The sequence below is a fragment of the Furipterus horrens genome, unplaced genomic scaffold (assembly GCF_987537825.1).
Source record: "Furipterus horrens unplaced genomic scaffold, mFurHor1.1.pri manual_scaffold_12, whole genome shotgun sequence".
NCBI lineage: Eukaryota > Metazoa > Chordata > Mammalia > Chiroptera > Furipteridae > Furipterus > Furipterus horrens.
The window spans coordinates 51,454,192-51,478,329 of record NW_028327182.1 but is presented as its reverse complement, the minus strand read 5'-3'; the positions used below and the strand labels follow the sequence as shown (position 1 = coordinate 51,478,329).

The following is a 24,138-nucleotide window of genomic DNA, read 5'->3' as shown; positions in this document are numbered from 1 at the left end:
GACACTAGAACAGTAATTTGTTCAAGTATTTATTAAGCATGCATGACGTGCTAAGCACTGTTTTCTTTTTTTTTAATTTTTATCTAATGATGAGAGAAAGAGAGAGAGAGAGCGTGTGAGGGAGAAACTGAGACATTGACTTGTTCCATCCGTCCATGCTGTCACTGGTTGTGCCCTAACTGGGGATCAAACCCGCAACCTTGGTGTATGGGGAGGATACCCTAACCAACTGAACTAGCCCGCCAGGGCCCTAAGCACTGTTTTTGGAGCAAAGGATTCAACAGTAAACCAGCCAATGTCCCTGAGCTTAATTTCCGTGTGGTAAGACAGACAAAACACACACAAGCGCATATCACATGCATACACATGTACATGTCAGGTAGAAATAAATGCTATTTATAAAACAGAAGGAGAGCCAGGGAATAGATACTGAGGGTGGCTGCTATTGCGGGAGACTCCAGAGACCCTGTTCTCCTCCTAAAAGGGCACAAGATGCCATCTCGGGCTAAGCTCATTGGAGGTGGAGTTTCGAGCTCAGCTTCTCCGGGTACAGCACAGAAAGCCGTGAGCTTAGGGTTCCCGGCATTCCCTTAGTTCTGTCCAGACCAGAATGACCCCCTCTGGAGCGTGGCATGCTGGGAGCTGTAGTTTCCTTTCCGCAGTTCAGTGTCGCTGGAAGGCAGTAAAAGACGCGAAGTCTGGCTCCATTGCTGGGACATAACTTGAAGCACAGAGGGGTTATGGGGAAGCTCTGAGGAGGGCACGGGGTGGGGAAGCCATCCCAATAACACCGGGCACATCCAGCCCGAAGAGCGTCCAAGCCCCCAACCGCCCCGGGCACGTGACCGAAGCCTCCCCAGGCGCGCGCGGTTTGTCCGCACTGCTTCCTTCACACCCCGCCCCACCCGGCTGTCGGCCTGCACCTCCCCAGTTATTGCTGCCACCTCGCGCTCAGAGGCATCACAGACGTACTCTCCTCTCCCCTCCCAGACTCCTCCCCTTCCCCCTCCCCCTCCCGCACCAAGACTCGCCGCCGAAGGAGTAACCGCCGCAGCCACGCGCAGCCATGGCCGAGAATCCCGGGTTGGAGAACCACCGCATCAAGAGCTTTAAGAACAAGGGTCGCGATGTGGAAGTGAGTGTGCTTCAGCGGTCTGGGGCGGCTCGGGTCACCCATCTGGCCTCGCCGGCCCCACGGCGGGGGCGAAGGGCGGGGGGCCGATGCTGGGATGGCTCTCGCCGGCTTGTATGGGTCAGAGTTGGCCGCCTCCTCCCGTCACCGCGGCCCAGGGCTGGGCGGAACAGGCGACTGGACGCTCGCTGCAGCCACCCTCTGGAGCTGCAGGCGCGCGGACCGGGAAATGCCGGGGTTTTCGGCCCCGTCACGCCGGCGCGGCCTGCTATCTGCGAGGAAAGGGCTGTGGAGCTGAGGCGGGGTCCACGGGCTGGGGCCTTGCGGGTCGGGCATGCTGCCGCCCAGTATTTCGACCGCAGAGCCGAGAGGGTAGCCGCGGCTCTCGCCCATTGCTGGTGCAGCCTCCTGCTGGAGCCGCCCCTCCGAGCCTACCGCGCTGCCGCACATGGAGCCTTGGCCCTGCAGGTCCCCGCACTTACCTTCTGGGAGCTGGGCCCAGGCAGGTGGTGGCGGCCCGCAAAGGGGGTGGGGACCAGCCGGGTAACTGACTTGTTGGAGCGTGGTGGATGGGGGAGGGTAGGATGCTCCTGGACCATATTCTTATATTTCAGTGTTGTCCTTGGGACCAGTCTTACTGAGCTGTTCCAGCTCATACTCCTGTTTCTGTGGCATTTGGAGCAAGCTGAAGGTGCACAGTAGTTGACCATCTATTGTGTCGAGGCTTTGGAAGAGAGGTTGTTCCTACCTTGACTGACAGGACTTGTTTTCTAAGTATTTCTTGCTTATAGTGGTGATGTGTAGGATAATTTCTCTGATGTGTTTTACTGAAATAAATTGGATACATAAGTTCATACTGCCTTTTATGTGCTTCTTGCCCCATGGTGGTAGAATTTCCTTCCACGTGTTTGCAAGAGTGTAAACATTAATGTGGTCACTCAGTTTGTTGGTACACAACATATTGCTATTGTCTCATTCAGGTGACAACAGGTACTATTTGCAAACTTGACTTATTGAGGCAGCACTAGAGGTCTCTGCAGCTATTAAAAGCAATGTAGTTCAATGCACAAACTTAACTGGGACTCTGACCTCTTGATTTGTTAGGGGAAAAATAGTTTTTAAGTCAGCCTTCTTTTCTAATACTAGGTGACATGATTTGCAGTTTTGTAATTCTTGCTAAAAGGTCACTATGAATAAGAAGTGTGCCTTTTATCCTCTCTTAAAGGGAGGTGTTGGAGAAAATATACTGTTAAGGGTTCTGCTTTGTAGAAAAACAGGCAAAACCCAGTCCATTTTTCAGAGCTACAAAATTCTGCACATAACAGTGGGTTGGCCAAAAAGTCTATATGGCCTTTTCCATAAAATAAAAGACACATTTTTCATTTTCACCAATAACTTTATTGATTGGGATATTTGGAGTATGTCAGCTATCTCCCATGTGGTATATCGTTGATTGTTCTCAGTTAATGTCTCAATTTGATCGCTATCAACTTCAACTTGTCTGCCCCACCATGGAGCATTATCCAGTGAGAAATCTCCAGCAAACATTCCATCAATCACAGCACCTTCTCCATACACTGCACAAATTTCAAAAGAAATTTCAGTTACATTTTTACCTTTCTTGAAATAATGAAGCATAATATGCTGAAAATGTTGAGTATTTTCTTTATCTTCAATATTAAAAAGGCTACACAAAAATTCACCAATTTTGATGTCTTTTAAAAATGCATGGTATTATGACATCTCTCACAATACAATCTTAACTAAATTGTTCTGAATGAAATTAAAGACACCCAAGCGCTTTAAGAGCCATTTTATGGGAAAAAAACACGAACTTTTTGGTCAACCCAATAGATACATAATAAATATTTGCTGATCACCAGAGTGTAACCAGTGACTTCTAGATTCATGACTGCTAACTAAGCATGTCAGCCTGAAAATATTGGTCACAACATTACATTTCCCAGGATACATTAGGGTAACTAAGGCATGAAATAACATATTCAGATGGTAGTTCTATGTGGTAGACACTATACCAAGGTTTTATGATACCTCATTTAATTCTAATAACAACTTTTATGAGCATTAGCCCCACTTTACAGGAGGAAAGTACTTCAGGTGAGGAAACTCAAGTGTGTTTATGTAGGTAGCCTGCACAAGGTCACAAAGTGGATATGGACGTTCATTCGCTAACTGTCTATTCGGTATCTAACAATGTCAGGTCTTGGGGATACAAAAGGGAATCAAATGCCATCTGCACATCAAGGAGTTTACAGTTTAGTAGGAGTGATAGGAAAGTAAACTGATCATTGCAATGCAGTATGTCAATATGTGTATTCTGAGAATACATAAGATTAAGAAGATCCTAAATTGGAGCTGAACAGTCAAGTGAGATGTTCTAGTTCATTTCTCTTGGATGAATGGGATTAGATCTTGAAGGATTAAAGAAAGTTGTCCTGGAAAAGGAAGAAGGGCAAGGAAGACATATTCCAGATTTGAGGGAGCAGTAATTGAAGTGTCCTGGAAGAATGTAGTAGGGTTGCTAAGAGAGAATGGAGTGCTAGAGAAGTAGCTGAAGGGTAAACTGGGGTCAAATCTGATCAAATGCCTTTGTTGTGGATTTAGGTATAACTAAGACAGGACATCATATCAAATTTAGTCTTACCCATTAGAAACTATATAATCCAATGTAGCTCTATAAGTAAGTAGTTGTGATTATCAGGCTGTTTCAAAACAATGAAATGCACTTGGATGAGATCATTCCTACCTTTTCATGTGTAGGATAGATGAAAGATAAAACATTATAAATTATACAACCAGCTGATATACAAATCAGATGCTAGGTGCAAGCATAAAATACATAATTTCTAAAGAAAAGTGTAGAGTTAGAGTTATGCCAGGGAATTACGAATGGGGAGAGGTAATTTCAGTCATTCTGTCAGGAATGGCTTCATAGAAGAGAGGTTGTTGAAAATCCAGGTGAAAAAAAAGAGAGTGAAGAGATGAGACTGTGGTGCTCTGAGAATATGTCTGTGGCAAAGAGTTGCTTGGAAACTTCTTGATAGGGAAATCTGAAATAATTTATTTCAGAGTAGAGGTAAAAGATGTAGTATGATTAGAACAGTGGGAAAAGGTGACTGACAGTAATACCTGGAATTAATTCTGGAGTCATAGTGTTGTTTTCCTCTAGCAAAGAGGAATTTTTCCAAAAATTGAGACTGGGGATGGTCATGGTCATAACATGGAATGAGGATTTGCATCTCCTCTTTTTTCCTTTTGCTTCCTCTTCTGTGCAAAGCTCACAGAAGACAAAGGGGGTAAAAGGTATCCTGAAATTTACAGGTGAAAGTAAGGGAAGGAATTAATTATCCCTGATAGCAGTTTGGAACTTGGGGAGGGAAAATGGATTTCGTAGCTAAAACTAGGGAACGTATAGTGAAAATAATTGCTTTTATTTGGTTTGGAGTGTGTATTATAGTACTAGACATTTTCATGTAAAGCATTAGTGCTTAGGCTTTTTCCTTTCTTAAAAATATTTAAAACTTTTCAAATATATTCATAGAAAAGTACACAAAACAAACATCCCATTTAAGTTGTAAGTATTCACTTATAACTCAGACATTCAGGTAACTGCTATCCAGGTCAACTTTACTTTTCCTTGCACCTGTGTACCTCAAGGATGTGACATTTTCATCAGTAAATAAATAATAATTATTTTGAAAATTTTAACATTTATTGACTTTATAGTGTATCTGTACCAAGTGCTTTATGTTTCATTTATTTAGTCTTTACAACAATCCTATGAAGTACATACTATTATTATCGACATTTACTGCAGGGGATACTTGAGGCCTTTAGTACTTAATGAGCCCTAAATCATGGGAATAAGTGGCAGAGCCTAAACTTATGTGAAGTTGCATGATACAAAAGCCAAAACTCTTGCTCACGGTGCTATAGTGCCTCTCTCCACTGATTGGAGCCTAAGACTTGACCTGTGTGAAGCACATCTGAAAGTTAATTAAATGGGGAAAATATTTAAGAAATCTTCAATATGTCACAGATTCCTATTTTGTTATTTTAAAATCTTGCTAATAAAAATTTTGACACCTTATTTATCATTTGTTTTATTTGCTTTTTTTTTCTTTTTACTCTTGCACACTTTCCAGTTAGTTGGTTTCAGTGAAAAATAGTAACCTATATTCTTGGACTTAACGCAAACTTGATGCTTTAGTCTCTAAATGCGCGGTGTTTTTATATATATTTTCTCATTTGCAGATTCAGCTAGCACTCTCTCTGGAACCTCTGTTTGTAGAGGGTACTACTTGATAGTTCAAGCTTAAAACTTCTTTTCACTTCATTCACTTTTCTGTATTAGTCATCTGATGAGCTCTTATAGTTTTACCTTTGTTGCCAACCTTATTACCAGTGCCCTAATTTAGGCCCCTGTCATTCTCACTCATACAAGAGTGATAGTGCACCTATTTTTCCTCTCTGATATCTTTCTTCCCCAGTGTATCATGTGGATTGATTTTTCTGAAATCTTTTTGTCTAACTTTCCTGGTAAGATATTCTCACTACCTCCAGGATAAAATTAAAACTTTAGCATGCCACACATAATTCCACCAAAGGTCCTATCTTTTCTACTGCACTAGCACTTTTTCTTATAGCTCCTCTGTGCCAGCCATCATAAAGTACTTGAAGTTGGAAGTAACCAGTATAATTTCCTCTCTAGGCCTCTGTATGTGCTACTCTCTACATACCTTATTTTACTATCTTTTAAGTGGGGCTCTCTCTGGCAAACTTTCTCAATTCAGACTCCTTCATATATATCTGGAACATCAAGATTACAATTTTGCTACATCATGCTATTCTAGTTCAAAACTCTTTAGAAGTTCTCCATAGGGACTTTCCTGGTTGACTAATAGCATACTTATTATTATCAGTTCCTTTTTTTTCCCCTTCCCTCTAATGCTTTCCTCAGGAAAGTTTCCTTTGACTCTTTGGGATTAGATGCTGTGAGGTACAACAAATTCTGTGTGTATAGCTGTTAAAATATGTTTTCTCTGTCCAGAAGCTCAGTGAGTGTAGGAACCTTGGGCTGTAATATGACAGGTAATTTAATGACCAGTAAATAAAATTTAATGAATATTCTTTGAGAAGAGAGACTAGATAATATACTTGAAAACACTACATTTGGGAGTGAAAAAGCACAATATTATTCTAAGATATTAATAGTTTCTTTTGGTGTTAACTCCATGTAATACTGTTACCTAGCCCTCCTTTGACAGTCTTTTTTCTGTAATGTGTTTCTGAAACATGAACTAATTCATACTTGAATGGTAAAGAGAAATGATGTTACTTAGTGCAAAATTCATGTTGGTTCTTATTTAATTCTTACCAGCACATTAACTGTTTAGCACTCCCAAGTAACAGCAGTTGAACACAAGCAGTTAAAGTACAGACAGGAACACAGTTAAACACAGCAAGCCCAACAGTATGCACATTGCCCGTTTACTGAGGTTCTGCCTCTTGGCTTCATTTAACTCTGTGTTCTGTCTAAAGATGCTTATTGCCTCAACTGTCTTGATGTATTTCCTCTTTCTTCCTGATTTTGCAGAACATGAAATTTTTCAGGAATCTATATGTTGTATAGCAGATATATTATAATTATCTCTTCTTAAATTTATTAACAGCATATAATCTCTTTGTCCTTTTACCTCATTAATTACTGTTTTTTAGTTTGTTTTGCCAGCTCTTCTTCCTGTCCATTGAGTGTGGCCATGCCTTGGGATTCTGTCTGTGATTTTCCTGTATACACCATTTTTCTTGCTCACACCAGCATCGTCATCATTTTGGGGTGTGGGGGAATTTAAATCTGTTTTAATTTGCTGAAAATTAGTCACATGAGCATCACAACAGTTTGTCAAGCTTAACGTTATGTTCTGCCTTTGTTATTTTTCTTTTTTCTGTTTATGGCATCATCATTTGCACTGTGACCTGAACTTGAAACTTGAGAGGTTTCTTGGACTCCTTTCTCATCTTCCACATTCACTCAGATGCTAGTCATGTAGCTTGAAGCTCTGTGCTGCCTCTGGATTTTGACCCTGTCTCTATTCCACTGTCTTCAGCTTACTTTCAGTCTTTATCACCAGGCAATTTAAAAGTTGCCTCCAAAGTGGCATTCTTCCTCCAGTTTATAATATTTTTCAATGAGCCTGATACCTGATTATTTCTCCAGGGTCAGCTTCCTTCCCCTATCCCCACCCCCCACACCTCCTTAAGCTGTAGCAACACTGAACTACTTATATGCTTATACGTAATCTGGAATCCTGCCCTCCCCTGCTTGCCAATGCTATTTCCATTCTCAGGACTTTTTGCTGACTGGAATATCTTTCCCTGCCTCTTGTTGCCTGGCCAATTTCCTAGCCATCTTAATACTCAGCTTTGGGTTTAACTCTTCTGAGAAATCTTTCTGAATCCTTTTCATACTCCCAGGTTGAATTAGGTGTCCTTCTTCATTCCTGGAAGACCTCTGAGTATGTCTTTCTCATTGTAGTTGTGATAATATATTTAAATTATGTTTTACCTATTTCTTCTACTACACAGTGAGCATTTTGAGAACAAAAACTATGTATCTCCATTGCTTACTTCCTGGTACTTACTTACAGTGGCCGGAAAAAAGTAAGCACTAAAATATTTTTTGAATAAATATATCCATGCTACATAGCACCAGTACAGTAATTTTTCCAAAGTATAATTTTGAACTGACACTTTTAATCTTTCAGTGCCTTTTCCTACTGCTTCCGAAATAGAGTCCAAACTTTTTATTATGATTGGCAAAGTATAGGAGATTAAGACACATGCATAGTGAAAAATTTTTTTTAATTTTTCTCATTTTTTAATAATAAAAATGTCATATATAAAAAAAGTAGAGAGAATCATATTAGTTCCACATGCATATCACTTAGATTTAATAAGTAATAGTTTGCTGTATTTGCTTCATCATTTGTTCATCTGTACAAAGCAGACATGGCATTTTACAGTAAGACTTTAAGGCTGCTTCTCTGAAAAATGAGAATGTGTTCTTGCACATCACCCTGACACAAAAATTTACTAATAATGTCTGATCCATTCCATATTTAAATTTCTTCAGTTGTCTTTTATTTGTTTATTTTTTAACATTTGGTCTAAACAAAATCAGATCACATTTGGTTATTTTTTTGTCTCTAATCTAGAACAGGCTCCGCCCACCATTTTGTTAAAATTATGCTAAAATATATCACATAAAAGTTACCATTTTAGACATTTTTAAGTGTACAATTCTATGGCATTAAGTACATTTATATTGTTGTGTAACCATCATCACTATCTATTTACAGAATTTTTTCATCTTCCCCAACTGAAACTGTCTCCATTAAACAGTAACAGCATTCTTCCCCACTTCACACCCCCAGCCTCTAGCAACTACCCTTATACTTTTTGTCTTTATGAATTTACTTTAGGAACCTCATATAATATTTGTCTTTTTTGTGATTGGCTTATTTTACTTCCCAGAATGTCTTCAATGTTCACTCACGTTGTAGCATGGGTCAGCATTTCCTTTTTATGACTGAACAATATTCTGTTCTACTTACATACCACATTTTGTTTATCTATTCATTCTTTGATGGATACTTGGGTTGCTACCACCTTTTTGCTGTTGTCTCCTACCATTTTTTAATGCCATCAGTCTGTGAAAAAATGAGGCCAGTTTTCTTAAATTAAGTTGAACCACACAAAATTGCCTATTTTGAAGTTCAGAATAGCCAAGGATCAGCAATCTGATATGGTTTGACCAAATAGAAAGTGCTAATTACTGGATTTGTCTGTTTCTTTGTGGTGTGTCTTAACTTATTTATTCTATTTCTTGTTACCCTCTGGATTTTCTGTAAACTGCAGGTTATTTTAAAGACTGGATTATCTTCAGTTTAAGCATTTTTGATTTAAAAAAATACTTCGATTTGTGATGCTGTGTGCTGCAGAATATACACCAGTAGTGATGCTGAGACTGATCAGAGCGTTGAGATGATAAGGAATAATTTAATGTCATCATGTGAAAGTTACTATATTTGATGGCGTGGATTTTAGTTATTTGGGTGAAATGTGATATAGACTGGATAACATTTGAAATGGGAAAAAAAAGTAACCTGACTTCTTGGTATTCAGTAAAGGAGTTAGAAATGTATCTAGGTAAAGTAACTTCAAAGTTAATGGTATTCTCTTTCCATGACTGATACCATTCCTACATTTTGCTTTCTTAATATGAAATTTGGCTAATATCTAGTTTCTGAGTCTCTATTCCTTTACTTTGAAGGTAAAGGAACATTAAAAATATAAAGAGAAAACAATAGAATTAAATTTAAAAAAAAGATCCAATCAGAGACAAAAGATACACTAATTGAAATCAAGAACAATTTACAGGGAATCAACCAACAGTAGAGTAAATAAAGCCAAGAATCAATTCAGTGATTTGGAACATAAGGAAGAAAAAAACAACCAATCAGAATAACAAAAATAAAAACAAATTAAAAAAAAAAGAATAAGCAGCCTCTGGGATAACTTCAAGCATTCCATCATTCACATCATAGGGGAGCCAGATGGAGAACAGAAAGAGCAAGAAATTGGAAATCTACTTGAAAAAATAATTGAATAAAACTTCCTTAATTTGGTGAAGGAAATAGACATGCAAGTCCAGGAAGCACAGAGAGTCCCAAATAAGATGGGTGCAAAGAGGCCCACTCCAAGACATATCATAATTAAAATGCCAAAGGATCAGGATAAAGAGAGAACTTAAAAGCAGCAAGAGAAAAGAAGCTAGTTACTTACAGGGGAGTTCCCAAAGACTGTCAGCTGATTTCTCAAAAGAAACTTCGCAGGCTAGAAGGGATTGTCAAGAAGTATTCAAAGTCATGAAAAGCAGGGAACTATAGCCAAGATTGCTCTATTCAGCAAAGATATGATTTAGAATCAAAGGGCAGATAAAGAGCTTCCCAGACAAAAAAACTAAAGACATTCATCTTCACCAAATCATTATTATATGAAAAGTTAAAAGGACTTTATAGAAAAAGATCAGACTTCCGACCAAGATGGAGGCATAGACAGCCAGGTTGCATCTCCTTCCACAACTAAGAAGGAATACAACTATCTCAAAACTAGAAACAACGAGAGGTTCCAGAAAATCAAACTACATGGGAGTCCAGCAAACAAAGATATAAAGAAGAAATACTCATCCAAACTGATCGGAGGGCCGGGGCTGGGGAGGAGAGGACACGGTGTGGTGGCAGCAGCAGCAGCTGCAGGCTGGCAGAAAGTGCAGTCACACGTTATAAAAAGTTAGGAGGGACACTTGGGGAGTGTGCCCAGCTCCTCACCGGACCTCGCAGCCCACGGTCCCAGCACTGGGGAAAATCAAGCCTCATTGCTTCTGACTGTGAAAACCAGTGGGCGTTGGGGTGGAGGCAGACACTGCAGGTCTCAGCAGAGTCCGCTTGTTAAAGTGCTCCAGGAGTCCTAGAACGTCTGCAGACCCACCCACTCTGAGGATGACAGCCAGGGCAGCAGCTAGAGAGGCACCAGTCTGGTGTGGAAGTGGGAGAGGTGCCTTGAAAAGAGGCGAGTGCTGGGGAGGCAGCATTGTTCCCTCTTGGACCCCTCCCCCACATACAGTGACACAATGTGGTGAAACAGGGTGCCCTGTACTGATGAATTCCTGAGGCTCCACCCCTTGCAACATAACAGGAGCGACGGCTCTACCTGGGACTCAGAGGCAAACAAACATAGAAGCCTGTCAGAATGAGGAGACAGAGAAGTATGGCCCAAAAGGAGAAACGGATCAAGGTTCCAGTGAGAGAACTAAGCGATGAGAAGATAGACACCCTAACAGATGAGGAGATACACAACCTAACAGATGCAGAATTCAAAACACTGGTGATAAAGATGCTCACAGGCTTGACAAGATATGCTTCAGTATAGCAAATGCATAAGAGAGAAGTGAAGGCTATGCTAACGGAAATGAAGAAAATCCACACAAAACCAATGGTGAAGGGAAGGAAACTGTGGTTCAAATCAATGATTTGGAACATAAGGAAGAAAAAAAACAGTCAACCAGTGCAGAATGAGGAAGCAAGAATTGAAAGAAAATGAGGAAAACTTCCCAAATTTTGCAAAGGAGATGGACATACAGGTCTGAGAAGCACAGAGGGTTCCGGGTGAGCTGGACACAGAGGGGACCACACCAGGACGCATCATGACTGAGGTGCTAAAGGTGAAAGGTAAAAAGACAGAGTCCTGGGGGCAGCAAGAGGGAGGCCGAGAGTTGCCTACAGGTGGGTGCCTATAGGACTATCAGCTGATTTCTCAGAGGACACTTTGCAGGCAGGAAGGGACTGGCATGCAGTATTCAATGTGATGGAAAGCAACCTACAACCAAAATTACTCTATCCAGCCAGGCTGTCATTTGGAATGGAAGGGCAGATGAAGTGCTTCCCAGACAAGGTGAAGCTAAAGAAGTTTGGCATCACCAAGCTATTATATGATATGTCAAAGGGACTTACTTAGGAAAAAGATCAAAACTATGAACATTAAAATGACAACAAACTCACAACTATTAACAAATGAATCTAAAAAATAAAAACAAAATCCAACTAAGCAAACCAGAATAGGAACAGAATCATAGGTATGGGGATCATTTGGAGGGTTATCAACTGGGAGGAGGGAGGGGGAGAAATTGGGAAATGATGCAGGGATTAAGAAGCATAATCTGTTGGTACAAAATAGACAGGGGTATGTTAAGAATAATATAGGAGAGAAACAAGATGGCGGAGGAGTAAGTGGAAGCTACACTAACTTCCTCCCAGAACTAGTCTGGATTTACAACGTAATTTTGGAACAATCATCTGGAATAACCAACCAAACACCAGCTGGAGAGGAGTCTTATAACCACAGAGAGACAGAAAAGGCCGCTACATCACAACGTGACCGGTAGGGAGTGCGGAGACGCGGAAGGGCTGGCTGGCGTCACACGGGTGGCAGCTGAAGGGACTGAGAAACAGCTCAGCAGCTGGGGATTCCCCCTGAGAAGGGCAGGGTCTACAGCAACAGAGTGGAAAGTAAAATAGTATCCAGCTGAGAAAAGCCACAGGGTTTCTTGCTAGCCGGAGAGAAACAGCTGGAGAAAAAGAGCTCTTAAGCGGATCACATACAAAAATATTCTGCCCCCACTTACCCTGGGCACAAGCAGAGGGAATACAGAGAGGACTAGAGACACTTGGGGAGAGTTTGGTGTGGTGGCTTTGAGGGAAGAGCTGGGGAAGCGGCCGGCCGGGTCCCAGTGCTGACTCATCCCCACACTGCAGGCAGACCATTCCCGGCCAAGTGGCGTCAGCCTGAGGGGAAGCAAAGGCCCTGCCTACAGGAATTAAGCGGCCACACCCACGGTCCTTAAGCCTGACAGCTAATCACAGATTGAATAGATTAACAACAAGCCAAACAAAGGCAGTAGATCCCTGAAAGTCTCCAACAGGCTGCCTAGGCCCAGACTGGTACAGGATCTGACGCCACCAGGGGCAGATCCAGGAAGTGCAGATCATTCTAAGAAGTACCAACAAACAATAGGAGTCACAAAAATGGGGAGACAGAGAAACAACCCCCCATTGAAAGGAAAGGTAGAGTCCCCAGAAAGAATGCTAAATGAAATAGAGGGGAGCCAAGTATCAGATATGGAATTGAAAGCATGTATTATGGAGAAGCTCAATGAGCTCAGCGGAAACTGCAAAGAACTCCAGAAAAGCTACAGTGAACTCCAGAAGAACTATAAGGAACTTACTGAGAATTATACCAGCATCAAAAAGGACATGGAAGCTATCAATAAGAGCCAAGAGGAAATGAAGAATACGATCTCTGAATTGAAGAACACAGTAGAAGGAATTAAAAACAGGCTAGAGGAAGCAGAAAATCGGATCAGCGAGCTGGAGGACAATGTAGACAAAAACTCACAGACAGTGCAACAAAATGAAAAAAGGCTGAACAAGACTGAAGAGGCTCTAAGACAGCTGCAGGACAACATGAAACGTAATAATATCCATATCATAGGAATTCCAGAAGGAGAAGAAGAAGAGCAAGGGATAGAAAACCTCTTTGAAAAACTAATGACAGAAAACTTCCCTAACATGAAGAGAGAAAGAATCATGCAAGTCCAGGAAGCACAGAGGGTCCCAATGAAGATGAACCCCAACAGGCCCACTTCAAGACACATCATAATTAAAATGCCAACATTCAAAGACAAAGAGAGAATCCTAAAAGCAGCAAGAGAGAAACAACTAACAACATACAAGGGAGCTCCAATAAGGCTATCATCAGATTTCTCAGCAGAAACACTACAAGCCAGAAAGGAATGGCAAAATATATTCCAAGTAATGAAAAACAAAGGCCTACAACCAAGAATACTCTACCCAGCAAGGCTCTCATTCAAAATGGAAGGTGAAATAAGGAGCTTCCAAGACAAAAGAAGGTTAAAAGAATACATCTCCACCAAACCAGTATTGCAAGAGATGCTAAAGGGTCTGCTTTAAGAAGATGAAGAAACAGAGAGAGACAGAGAGGAACACGAGTACAAAGGGGGAAAATGACAATGAATAAGTACTGAAAGAAAGAAGGAACTTCTACCATTTGCAACAACATGATTGGAACTAGAGAGAATTACGCTTAGCAAAATAAGCCAGGCAACAAAAGAAAATTACCTTATGATATCACCTGTTAAAGGAAACTAATGAACAACACAAACAAATGAGCAAAATTGAACCAGAGGTATGTAAACGAGGAATAAACTAACAGTAACAAAGGGGGAGATGGGAGGGAGAGAAGTGGTAAGAAGGGGAAGGGTCTAGTCAAAGAACATGTATAAATGACCCATGGACATGGACAACTGGGTGGGGACTGAATGTGGGAGAAGGGAGGGACAGGGTGCAGAGAAGCAAGAGGGGAGGAAAAGTGAGACAACTGTAATGGAAAAACAAACAGAAAAATTTTTAGTGGGGGAAAAAAATAAAAATAAAAAGAATAGAAATGCAAGTTCAGTGAATATTAGGACAAGGATTTTCCTTCACACTGTATATATTTTCTCCCTATCTGATCCCTCCAAAATTTGGCATTCTAAAGAAGTAAGTAATGACCTAAGTTTCTTTGCATAAAACTAATAAGACCAGTTGTTAATAACGATTTTTTTGACTAAGACTTTGACTGGAATGTCATGCCTAAAGGAGACATGCTTGGGCTTTGGTTGTTACCAAAAAGCCCTGAGCAACTGGGACTGACCTTCAAAGGTAATAAAAGTCCACGAGATAAAAGGCCTGGTACCTTGGATGGATGAGCGGTCCATAGCAATCTTTCCAGGGAAGGAACGAAGGTTGTTTTCCTGAAAGATGACTAGAAGGGGCCTTAAGGCACAATGGAAAACCAGAAGAACCTGGAAAAGACAGGTGTTTATAGGCAAGGCTGAATGCCAGGTATGTGGCTCAGCTTCTGTGCCCTGAAGGGCAGACTGAAGGTCACCCTAAATGTTCCTTGCGTAAGTTCCAGCAAAGCAGAACTAAAGATCATAAGTGATCATTTGCTGCTCTTGTTGTGTTTATGCAAACGAACAGGATAAATTAAAAATGAACTTAATGCGGTCCCTTTAATGACAAGGAGGGTAATCTTAGGGAGAAAAATAAAGATTCAAGGAAGATCACAATGCCCAGTGGTAGACTATAAAGTAGTGCAGCTAACCGTCTTTAAAGTTTCTTTTCATTTAAAATTTGTTTTCATTTGAAAGTTAAACTATGTCTGTGGCATAATCAAAGATGTTTAATTTACAGGCAAGAAGAATGTCAAATGCCTTGCAACTGGATGTCTTTGCGATAAGACAGTCCTACAGATTTAGAGACATGTATGTGGGTTATGTTACATAAATTAACATGTGTTTTCTGTTTTCAAAGGGCATAAGCCTATGATCTCATTACCTGAGTGATTATCTGTATGTATAGGCCTCACTTAATCCTGTCTGCATTGCTGCCTCCTGAGACTCAATGGTTTGGCTGAACTAAGTGGCTGAGTTGGTGAAGAACGGGGTGGTCTGTGGGCTTCAATTTAAAACTAGTTTCTCTTTTCTATCCTAATGGCTTGGACAGAAAGAGCCCAGAGGCCTGAGAGGGGGGATACCTAAAATATTTCCCTCAGTCCAAACTAAGTATAATGGGCAAAAGGGTTTTGGACAGGTGAGATGTACCTGGCATACCTTCCTCCAAAGAAACCCTTCTTTTCCCTAATGTGGGACATTGAAAAATTAATACCTGTCTTTTGTCGTCTAGTGGTTATGGATTGAATGATGTCCTTTAACCCTGCTGCCCCCAGAATACAACAAGGATGCCAGCCTGTTAAACCAAGCATGCCGTTGTCCAGAGACACCCAACCAACCTGGAGTCTGCATGATCCTTCCCCTTGTGGGAAGGCCACCCTCCCCTCCACACCCCCACTCTTATTAGGGATTTCTTGACCCAAGGGTAGGTAGGACGACGACCATGTCCAGCTTGAAGCAGCTAGAGGAGCTCAAGACCTTCGTCCATTGTCCTTTATAAGATTGTTAAGGGTCTCAAGTCTGAGAGGGAGGGATTGTTATTTTTTATTGTTAAAATATTTAACTAATTAATTAATTATTTAAAAAAAAAAAGAAGAATATATGAAAGGGTGAGACATGGGCATGGACTTGGGGAGGGGATTGTCGGGGAAGGGGAGCAAAGGGGAATAAATTGGAACTATTGTAACAATATAATCAATAAAATATACTTAAAAAAAAAGAAAGAAAGAATAATATAGGAAAGGGTGAAGCCAAAGAACTTATATGCGTGACCCATGGACATGAACTAAGGGGGTGGGATTGCTGGAGGGAAGGGGGATACTGGGTAGAGGGGAGCGAAGGGGAAAAATATTGGGACTACTGTAACAACATAACCAATAAATATATTTAAATAAAATAATAAAATATCCTGCTGCTGCAAGCACAGCTGACAGCCCCCATGACGTTGGTGCCAAGGCCATGACTCCCTCAGGCTGCTCCCAATAACAAAACACAGTGGGTACTAGTGCCAGCCCATTAGTGCCTTACCCAGGATCTCTCTGATGGGCAACCTTTGCCCAAGGACCACTGCACCTATGGACACACACACCCAGACTTTCTCAGAATGATATTACAGCCTGAGGCTCTTCTCACCCAATCCCTCCGTTTCTCTAACCTTTCCCAGATCGGGACGGATGGATAGTGGTGATGGTTGCCCAACACTACTGTGAATCTGCTTAAAGCCCTGAACTGATCCCTTTAAAATGGTTAAAATGATTAAAAAATTAAAAAAATCAAACTATAAACAAATAAATGGTAATAAATACATATCTATCAATAATTGAATTTAAAAAACAAACTAAGGAAACGAGTAACAGAGACAGAATCATGGATACAAAGAGCTTTTTAATGGCTGCCAGACAGGTGGGGGCTGTGGTGGAATGGGTGAAAAGGTGAGGGGATTAAGAAGTCATGGGGAAAATAGAGGCAGTCAGGTTCCCTCACCCAGATGTCCAGGCACGAGCAGCTTAGAGATAATAATTAGACTTGCATATGCATCCTTAAATAGATGATGCTGAAAATGATTCATTACTGACTGTGGAGTCAGCTTCCCGTGGAGCACCTTGTATTGATGAGATTTTGGACAGCAGTATGCATAAAATGTAGGGCTTTCTTTCTTTTCCTCTACACCTGTAGGAGTAGAGCCTGACAGGATCTTAAAGGGGGAATTCAATCATCAAGTAGGATGTGGATTGGAAATAGGAAACTTGAGTATCTTAATGTGTCTTCCCATACAGCAAGGCTGCAAGTCTCTGCAAAAATAAAAAATAAAGAGGATGTAGCTATACTTTGTGGCACTTTTGCCATTAAGAAAGATTTTGTTACAGTCGAGGATACCAACAGTAACAGTTAAAATATGATAAAGAATAAATCATGACTATATTAACTTGAAAATAGTCATTTTAAATGGTTGGGTATTCTGAGTTATAAGTTCATTTATATAACAAATTTTATATTGAAATGCCAATATTTCTGATAATGTCCTATACATTTCTCTGCCTTAACTAGAATATAATTTAGCAAATAACTGAATTATATTCTAGTTAAGGCAGAGAAACACCATTATTCATATGGATATTGGGTTTTGCTCTTAAGTGATGCCTTCAGGATCTTAGGTTTGTCAGAATTTTTCCTTAATTTCTGTGCTTGTGGAGTTCTTGCTCTTCAAAAATTTTTTTTGCGGGGGTACTGTCCTTCCCTTGGTCTTAGTCTGACAGCTTTCTCTTTGTTACTGTCAACATGTTTACTTGTAGCTCCTCTCTTTCCTCTTAATTTGATACTTCATGTATCCTAGTATCTTGGATAACAGATTTACTAAATCTTATTTAGTATTTGCTATATGCTAGGAAGGCATTATTAATGCCAAAGATTATAAATATGAATAATGTTGTCCTTCCTCTAGGAAAGTTCATTCTAGTGGGAGAGACTGATACCTAAGCATATACTTTGTGTACATCAGTTCTGTGATACAGGTACATGATTTGCACAGTACTATGTGAGCTTGAACAAAGGGAGTGACTAAATATACCTGGGGAAATTGAGTAAGGTTACACAGATCACATACTTGAGCTAGATCTTGAAGAATGTATAGGAGTTTGTCAAGACAGAAAGAAAAATAACATGAATAATAGTGTATATGTTATGGAGTCTTTTCTTTCCTTTTTATTAACTTTATTGGGGTGATACTGGTTAATAAAATTATACAGGTTTTAGGTGCACAGTTCCACAGCACATCATCTGTACACTGTATTCTGTGTTCACCACCCCAAGCAAGTCTCGTCACCATTTATTCCCCCATACCCTCCTCCACCTCCTTTCACCACACCCCCTGCCCCAGGCCCTTGGCAATCACCACATTGTTGTCAGTGTCAATGAGTTTTTTCTCTTTGTTTTTTATTTTTTCCTCCACACCTCCAGCCCCACCCTCTCAGCTGTCAGCCTGCTCTCTGTCTATGAATCTGTCACAATTTTGCTTATTAGTTCATTTTGTTCATTAGATTCCACATAAGAGTGAAATCTTGGTACTTGTTTTTCTTTCATGGTGTGTTCAAGCAACAGTTAATATGGTGACATTACATCCATTCTCCCTTATGGAAACAGCATACTGATTTGGTCTTTGGAAGCCGTTTTTCTGGCATTGGATATCTCTTAGTGGGATACTTAATCTTAGTGTTCTGGCCTTTGGTACTGCACTCTTTCTGGAGAACACAAATTAGATCAGTCAAATGCTGTCCCTGGCATTTTAGTCTTGAAAGAGCTGATACTGGGACATAAGTGATTCATTCTGGCAGAAGTACTGTGAAGAAATCTTCGATTAATTTTACTGACATCTAGATTTATGGAGTTGCTTTCATCCTGATTTTTTCATAGATTTGATTCTTCAGCTTTTCCTTTGGTTCTTTGAATTGCTCTATATTCTTCCATTAATTCTTCCTGCGCCCTCCTCTTGTTTCTTAAATTAATTGAAGTATGTTTTTATTGTTTTCAACATAACTCAGAGGTGACTGATTATCCTGTTTTGCCCAGGACTGAGGGAGTTCTCAGGCACAGGACTTTCAGTGTCCAAAGTTCTGGGCAAACCTTAAGAAGTTGGTCACTCTAAATGAAACAATGTGGGAGTAAAGATAATGAGTTTTGGAAATCAAATGTTGTTCACATGGAAATAGTCAGTATACAGATGAAAATAATGTGTGCAGAACTAGTTTGCTTTAGTTATTTTGCTCAGTAGTTACTTGAATTCTGAGTCAAGTGTGAGGGGTAAAACAATGAAAATAATAACCAATAGTTGTTGAGCACTTACTATGTGCAGAGCACTCTGCTTATAAGAATGCTAAATAATTCTCACAAAATTGCCATTATACAGATGAAGAAAATGAGTTAAGTAATTTGCTTATTAAAAACATACAACTAGGAAGAGGCAGAAACTGGTATTTCGTCCTGGATTTCCTACTTTTAAACCTTGTGCTTTTTTTTTCTTAAAGATGTTATTTATTTATTTTTGGAGAGGGAGAGAGAGAGAGAGAAAGAAACATCCATCAGTTGCCTTTCACATGCCCCCAACCGGGACCTCACCTGCAACCCAGGCAATGTGCTCTGACTGGGAATCAAACTGAATAAAAGCTGCGACCTTTTGGTTTGCAGGACAATACCCAACCCACTGAGCCGCATCCATCAGGGCAAAACCCTGTTCTCTTAATAACTGTTAGGCTACTCTGCCTCAGGGTCCCTGCTCAAAGATTGGCTAGACTAGTACAAAAATGATGTGAAAGCGAAGGAATACTATAATGGAATTATGTAGAGTACAGTGGGCACATAGGGAAAGCCTCAGCATGGGGGAATCAGGGAAGGCTTTATGGAGATGATTGGTAATTAAGCTGAAACTAGAAAAATGTCTAGTAAGTCTTGGGTGGGCCTGAAGTAAGACAGCATGCTATGTTTTGGGGAACTAAAGTAATTCAGTAAAAATAATTCAGAAAGTTGGATAGTATAGGCAGGGACCAGATTGTGAAAAATCTCTTCTGTGGGGAAAATTTTAAATAAGGAAGTGGGTTTTTTGTATTTAGGACTATTGCTTTGGTTGCACCAAATAAATTGGATTGGTGAGAGTGAGAAGAGAGCTTAGAAAGAACAGAAAACAGGGGTCTCAGAGCTGGATGGTCTAACTAATACTACTGGCATTGGGATCCAAAGGCAGGAAAAATTATTAAGACCATTTATTTGGTATATTGTACTTTATAGAGCAGAGGTTAGCAAACTTTTTCTGTAAAGGGCTATAATATTTTTAAAAGCTTAAATATTTTAGGCTCTGAGGGCTATACTGTTTATGTCACAACTACTCAACTCTTCTGTGAGCATGAAAGCAGTCATAGTCAATACACAAACAGATGGGTGCCACTGTTCCAATAAGCTTGATTTACGAAATCAGGTGGAAGGCTAGATTTGGCTTGCACGCTGCATTTGGCTTAGTCCATAGTCTACTTACCCCTGTTTTAGGATGATGTGGACATTAGTGAAGATTTGAAAAACAGTTCAAGCAATGATTAGAGCAATTAGGATGATAATATAAATGAGGGCTTTTTACATCATTTTAGGGAAATTCTACTGAACAATGAGTTTTAGGAAGCTTAGAGCAAGTTGGTGTATTAGAATTCAGGGCAGAAGAGTTTCCTGAAGGACGGGCAGTAGGTGAAATATCAAATACTGCAGAGAGGAGAGGTATGAGGAAGGCCTGGATTAAGCTTCATTGAATTTGGCAATCGGGGACCATTGAGAGGCTGAAGACCCAGAAAATGGTGGGGGCTGGTAGCTAGAGTATGATAGAGTAAGGAGTAAATTGGAGTTGAAGTAATAGAACCAGTCCGTGGAAACTCAATTTAAAAATTGGTGGTTATAGGAAGGAGGGACCACTGGTTAGCTTGAGGAGGAGGTAGGATTAAAAGAAGGCTTTTTATTGTTTATTATTTCATTAGAAGTGTAGGATTAACTATTGTTTGTAGGCTAAATTTGAAGAAACCAGAGCAAAAAAGATTTAAGGGCCTGGCTAGAAAAGGAATAGGCGATTGAGCCTTGGGTAAGTAAGGAGCTGTTAGGGAGGTGAAGTAAGAGATAAAATTTGTGGTTAGTTTTTGAAGGAGCCTCTGGTGGAAAAGGTAAAAGTTATGATTAAGTTTTTGAAGGAGCCTCAGGTGAAAAAGACTTGGAGAAGTACAGACAGATGTGAGGATGGGATGCATGTATAGTGTAAGTAGAGTGAAACATTATGTTTAATTATCTCTTCACTTATTAGTTTTACTTCTATTTTTTATTTAAAAGTTAAATATATTTTTGAAGGGAAAGAAGATGAAAATATAAATCATGATTCTAAATAAGATCATTTCAGCATTCATACATATTTATAAGTTTTAGGGAGAATGTTTATAAACTGGTAATTTCCAATTAAGGCTGTCATACCTTTTAATGATATAATTCAAATTTACTCCTGTGTGAGAATAAATTTTTATTGACTAAATTCTTCATAGGAGTTACAGTAATTTAAGATGCTCCCTCAGTCCCTATGCACAATTTAAAGTTACTGTCATGGACTATGGCTGGTAGTAGTATTGTGGTTTTTAGTCATGTGTTGAGCTGTGGGAGCATTTGGTTTTGCTTGGAATAAAGAAATTGGTACTTGGCTGTTAAAGTTCTATTTTGGCTGGACATTTGCTTTCATTTTCTAAATTTTGTGAGTGTGGGCTAATAGAAAAATTTTTGTGTATCCTTTTGAAACTTTGGGAAAGTGGGATATTTGAGAGATTTGGAGCTAAATTAATCCAGTTTTGGAGTACAGAAGGAGAATATACATGGGCTATAGACTGTGATTATGATCTCTGCCTTCAAAGGGCATTTAATCTAGTGAGGTTTGCTTTTCTTCTTTTTTTCTTTTTTTTACAGGTATTGCTAACTTGGTTCTAAAATTCAAATGGACTTGCAAGGGACTGCCAAATAGCCAAACCAATCTTGAAAACAAAGTTGGAGAACTAACTCATATTTAACAATTTCAAAACTTACTAAAAAACAACAATAATCAAGACTGTACAATACTGGCATAAGAAAAGACATAAAGACCAATGGAATAGACTTGAGAGTCTAGAAGTAAATTCTCATATTTACAATTGATTTTTTTTTGTAGGTCAGTTGATTTTCAATAAAGGTGCCAATACAGTGCAATAGAGAAAAAATAGTCTTTTCAATAAATGGTGCTGGGACAACTGGATATTCACATGTAAACAACATCGGGTGTCTACTTCATACAAAGTTTATCAAAGACCTGAATATAAGAACTGAAACTATAAAAGTTTCAGAATAAAACAGAGGTGTAGATCTTCATTACCTCAGATTAGGCAGTGTTTTCTTAGCACAAGTGACAAAAGCATATATCTAAATTGCACTTCATCAAAATTAAAATCTTTTGTGTTTCAAAAGACATCACCAAGAAAGTGAAAACACCACCTACAAATAGAAGGAAATATTTGCAAATCATATAGCTCACAAGGGATTTGTATCTAGTATAAATAAAGAACTCCTACAACAGGATGGTAAAAAGACAAATGATTCAGTTTAAAAAAGGACAAAGGACTTGAGCAGATAGCTTTCTAAAGAAATTATGCAAATGGTTAATAAGCACATGAAAAGATCCTCAACATTATTGATCATTAGGGAAATGCAGATCAAAAGAACAATGAGATATCACTTTATACCTACAAGCAAACAGATAATAATAACAAGTGTTGGGGAGGCTGTATAGAAATTAGAACCATCATCCACCTCTGGTGGGATTATAAAATAGTGTAGCCACTTTGGAAAACAGTTTGGAAGTTCTTCCATATATTAATCATAGAGTTGCCATTTGACCTAGCAATTTTACTACTATGTATATACCCAAGAGATATGAAAGCATGTACACAAATTTTTATAGTATCATTATTCTTAATAGCCAAAAAGTGGAAACAAGCCAAGTATCCATCAGTTAATGAATGGAAAAATAAAATGTGGTATGCCCATAAAATGGAATACAGTTTGACCCTTGAACAATGCAGGGATAATGAGTGCTGACACCCCACACAGTCAATAGTTCATGTATAACTTTTGACCTCCCAAAACCTATTTGTCCTTTGGTATCTGCAGGGGATTGTTTCTAGGACTCCCTTCCTCCCCAGTGGATACGAAAATTTGAGGATACTGAAGTCCCTTATATAAAGTGGTGTAAATCAATGCATACAGTTGGCCCTCTGCATCTACAGATTCCCAACCACAGTGGAAAATACTGTTTTTAACTCACAGTTGGTTGAACCCATGGGTGCAAATCCAGAGATACAGAGGGATATAGAGGTCTGATGGTATACTTATTGGGGGGAAAAATTCACATTTAAGGGGACCCACACAGTTTAAACCCATGTTGTTTAAGGGTCAAATATATTACTCAGCATTAAAAAGAAATGAAATATGTCCTAATAAATGCTACAACATGGATGAATCTCAAAAACATGCTGAGTAAAGAAACTAGACCAAAAAAAGGCCACATGATTATGATTCCATTTATATGAAATATCCAGGCAGTCAAATCCATAGATATAAAAAACAGATTAGTGATTGCTAGGGGATGTGGAGTAGAGCTATGGAGAATGAATCATAAAGGCCATGTGATTTCTTTTTGTGGTGATGAAAATATTCTACAATTAGGTGCACACAAAAAAACATTGAACTTAACACTTTAAAGGAGTGAATTTTATGGTTTGCAAATTATATCTGAATAAAACATTAAAAGAAAAAGGTAAATTATACCTAAAACTAGCACAAATTACCTAGTTAAAGCATTTTCAGAATGGAAAATATGTAATAAGATGAACATTGAGTTCTGGCTTCTAGTCATGATGCAGTACCTTAGACAGAATTAAATAACAATTATAATATCTAGACAAAATATATTACATTTTTTATGTAAAGGCACTGGAGAGTGATCAAAAACAGACAGAAGTTGGAATGGAGCCCATTCTTGTACCTGTCTGATACAATTGGTGAATTGATGGGCTTTTGTCTGAGGGCACTTGCGGTCCTCCCATTTCTTGGTACAGAATACTACAGCTTTATTGGCTTGTTTATCAGAGGACAGAGTTCCAGACTGACAGAGTAGCCAGAAATTCTGGGGAGAAATCATGGAAGATTAGGAACTGTAAAGGGAGTGAGTCTTAAAATTTGCACATAAACTCTGCCCAAATATTTGGCAGTATGCTATAATGTGCATGAACTGGTAGTGGTGGTGGTAGTTATGTATGTGTTT

General features: G+C 39.5%; 1 protein-coding gene and 1 pseudogene across 1 annotated transcript in view; both read left to right on the top strand.

Moving 5' to 3' along the window:
* Positions 1 to 993: 993 nt before the first annotated feature.
* The window catches only part of KPNA3 (karyopherin subunit alpha 3), a 152,373-nt gene continuing 129,228 nt past the window's right edge, over positions 994 to 24,138 (top strand). The window contains exon 1 of the mRNA XM_090258288.1: positions 994 to 1,135. The gene's annotated coding sequence lies outside the window, so the exon portion shown is untranslated. The remainder of the gene's footprint in view (positions 1,136 to 24,138) is intronic.
* Positions 1,067 to 24,138, top strand: part of LOC149996191 (zinc finger CCHC domain-containing protein 9 pseudogene) — a 42,258-nt pseudogene continuing 19,186 nt past the window's right edge.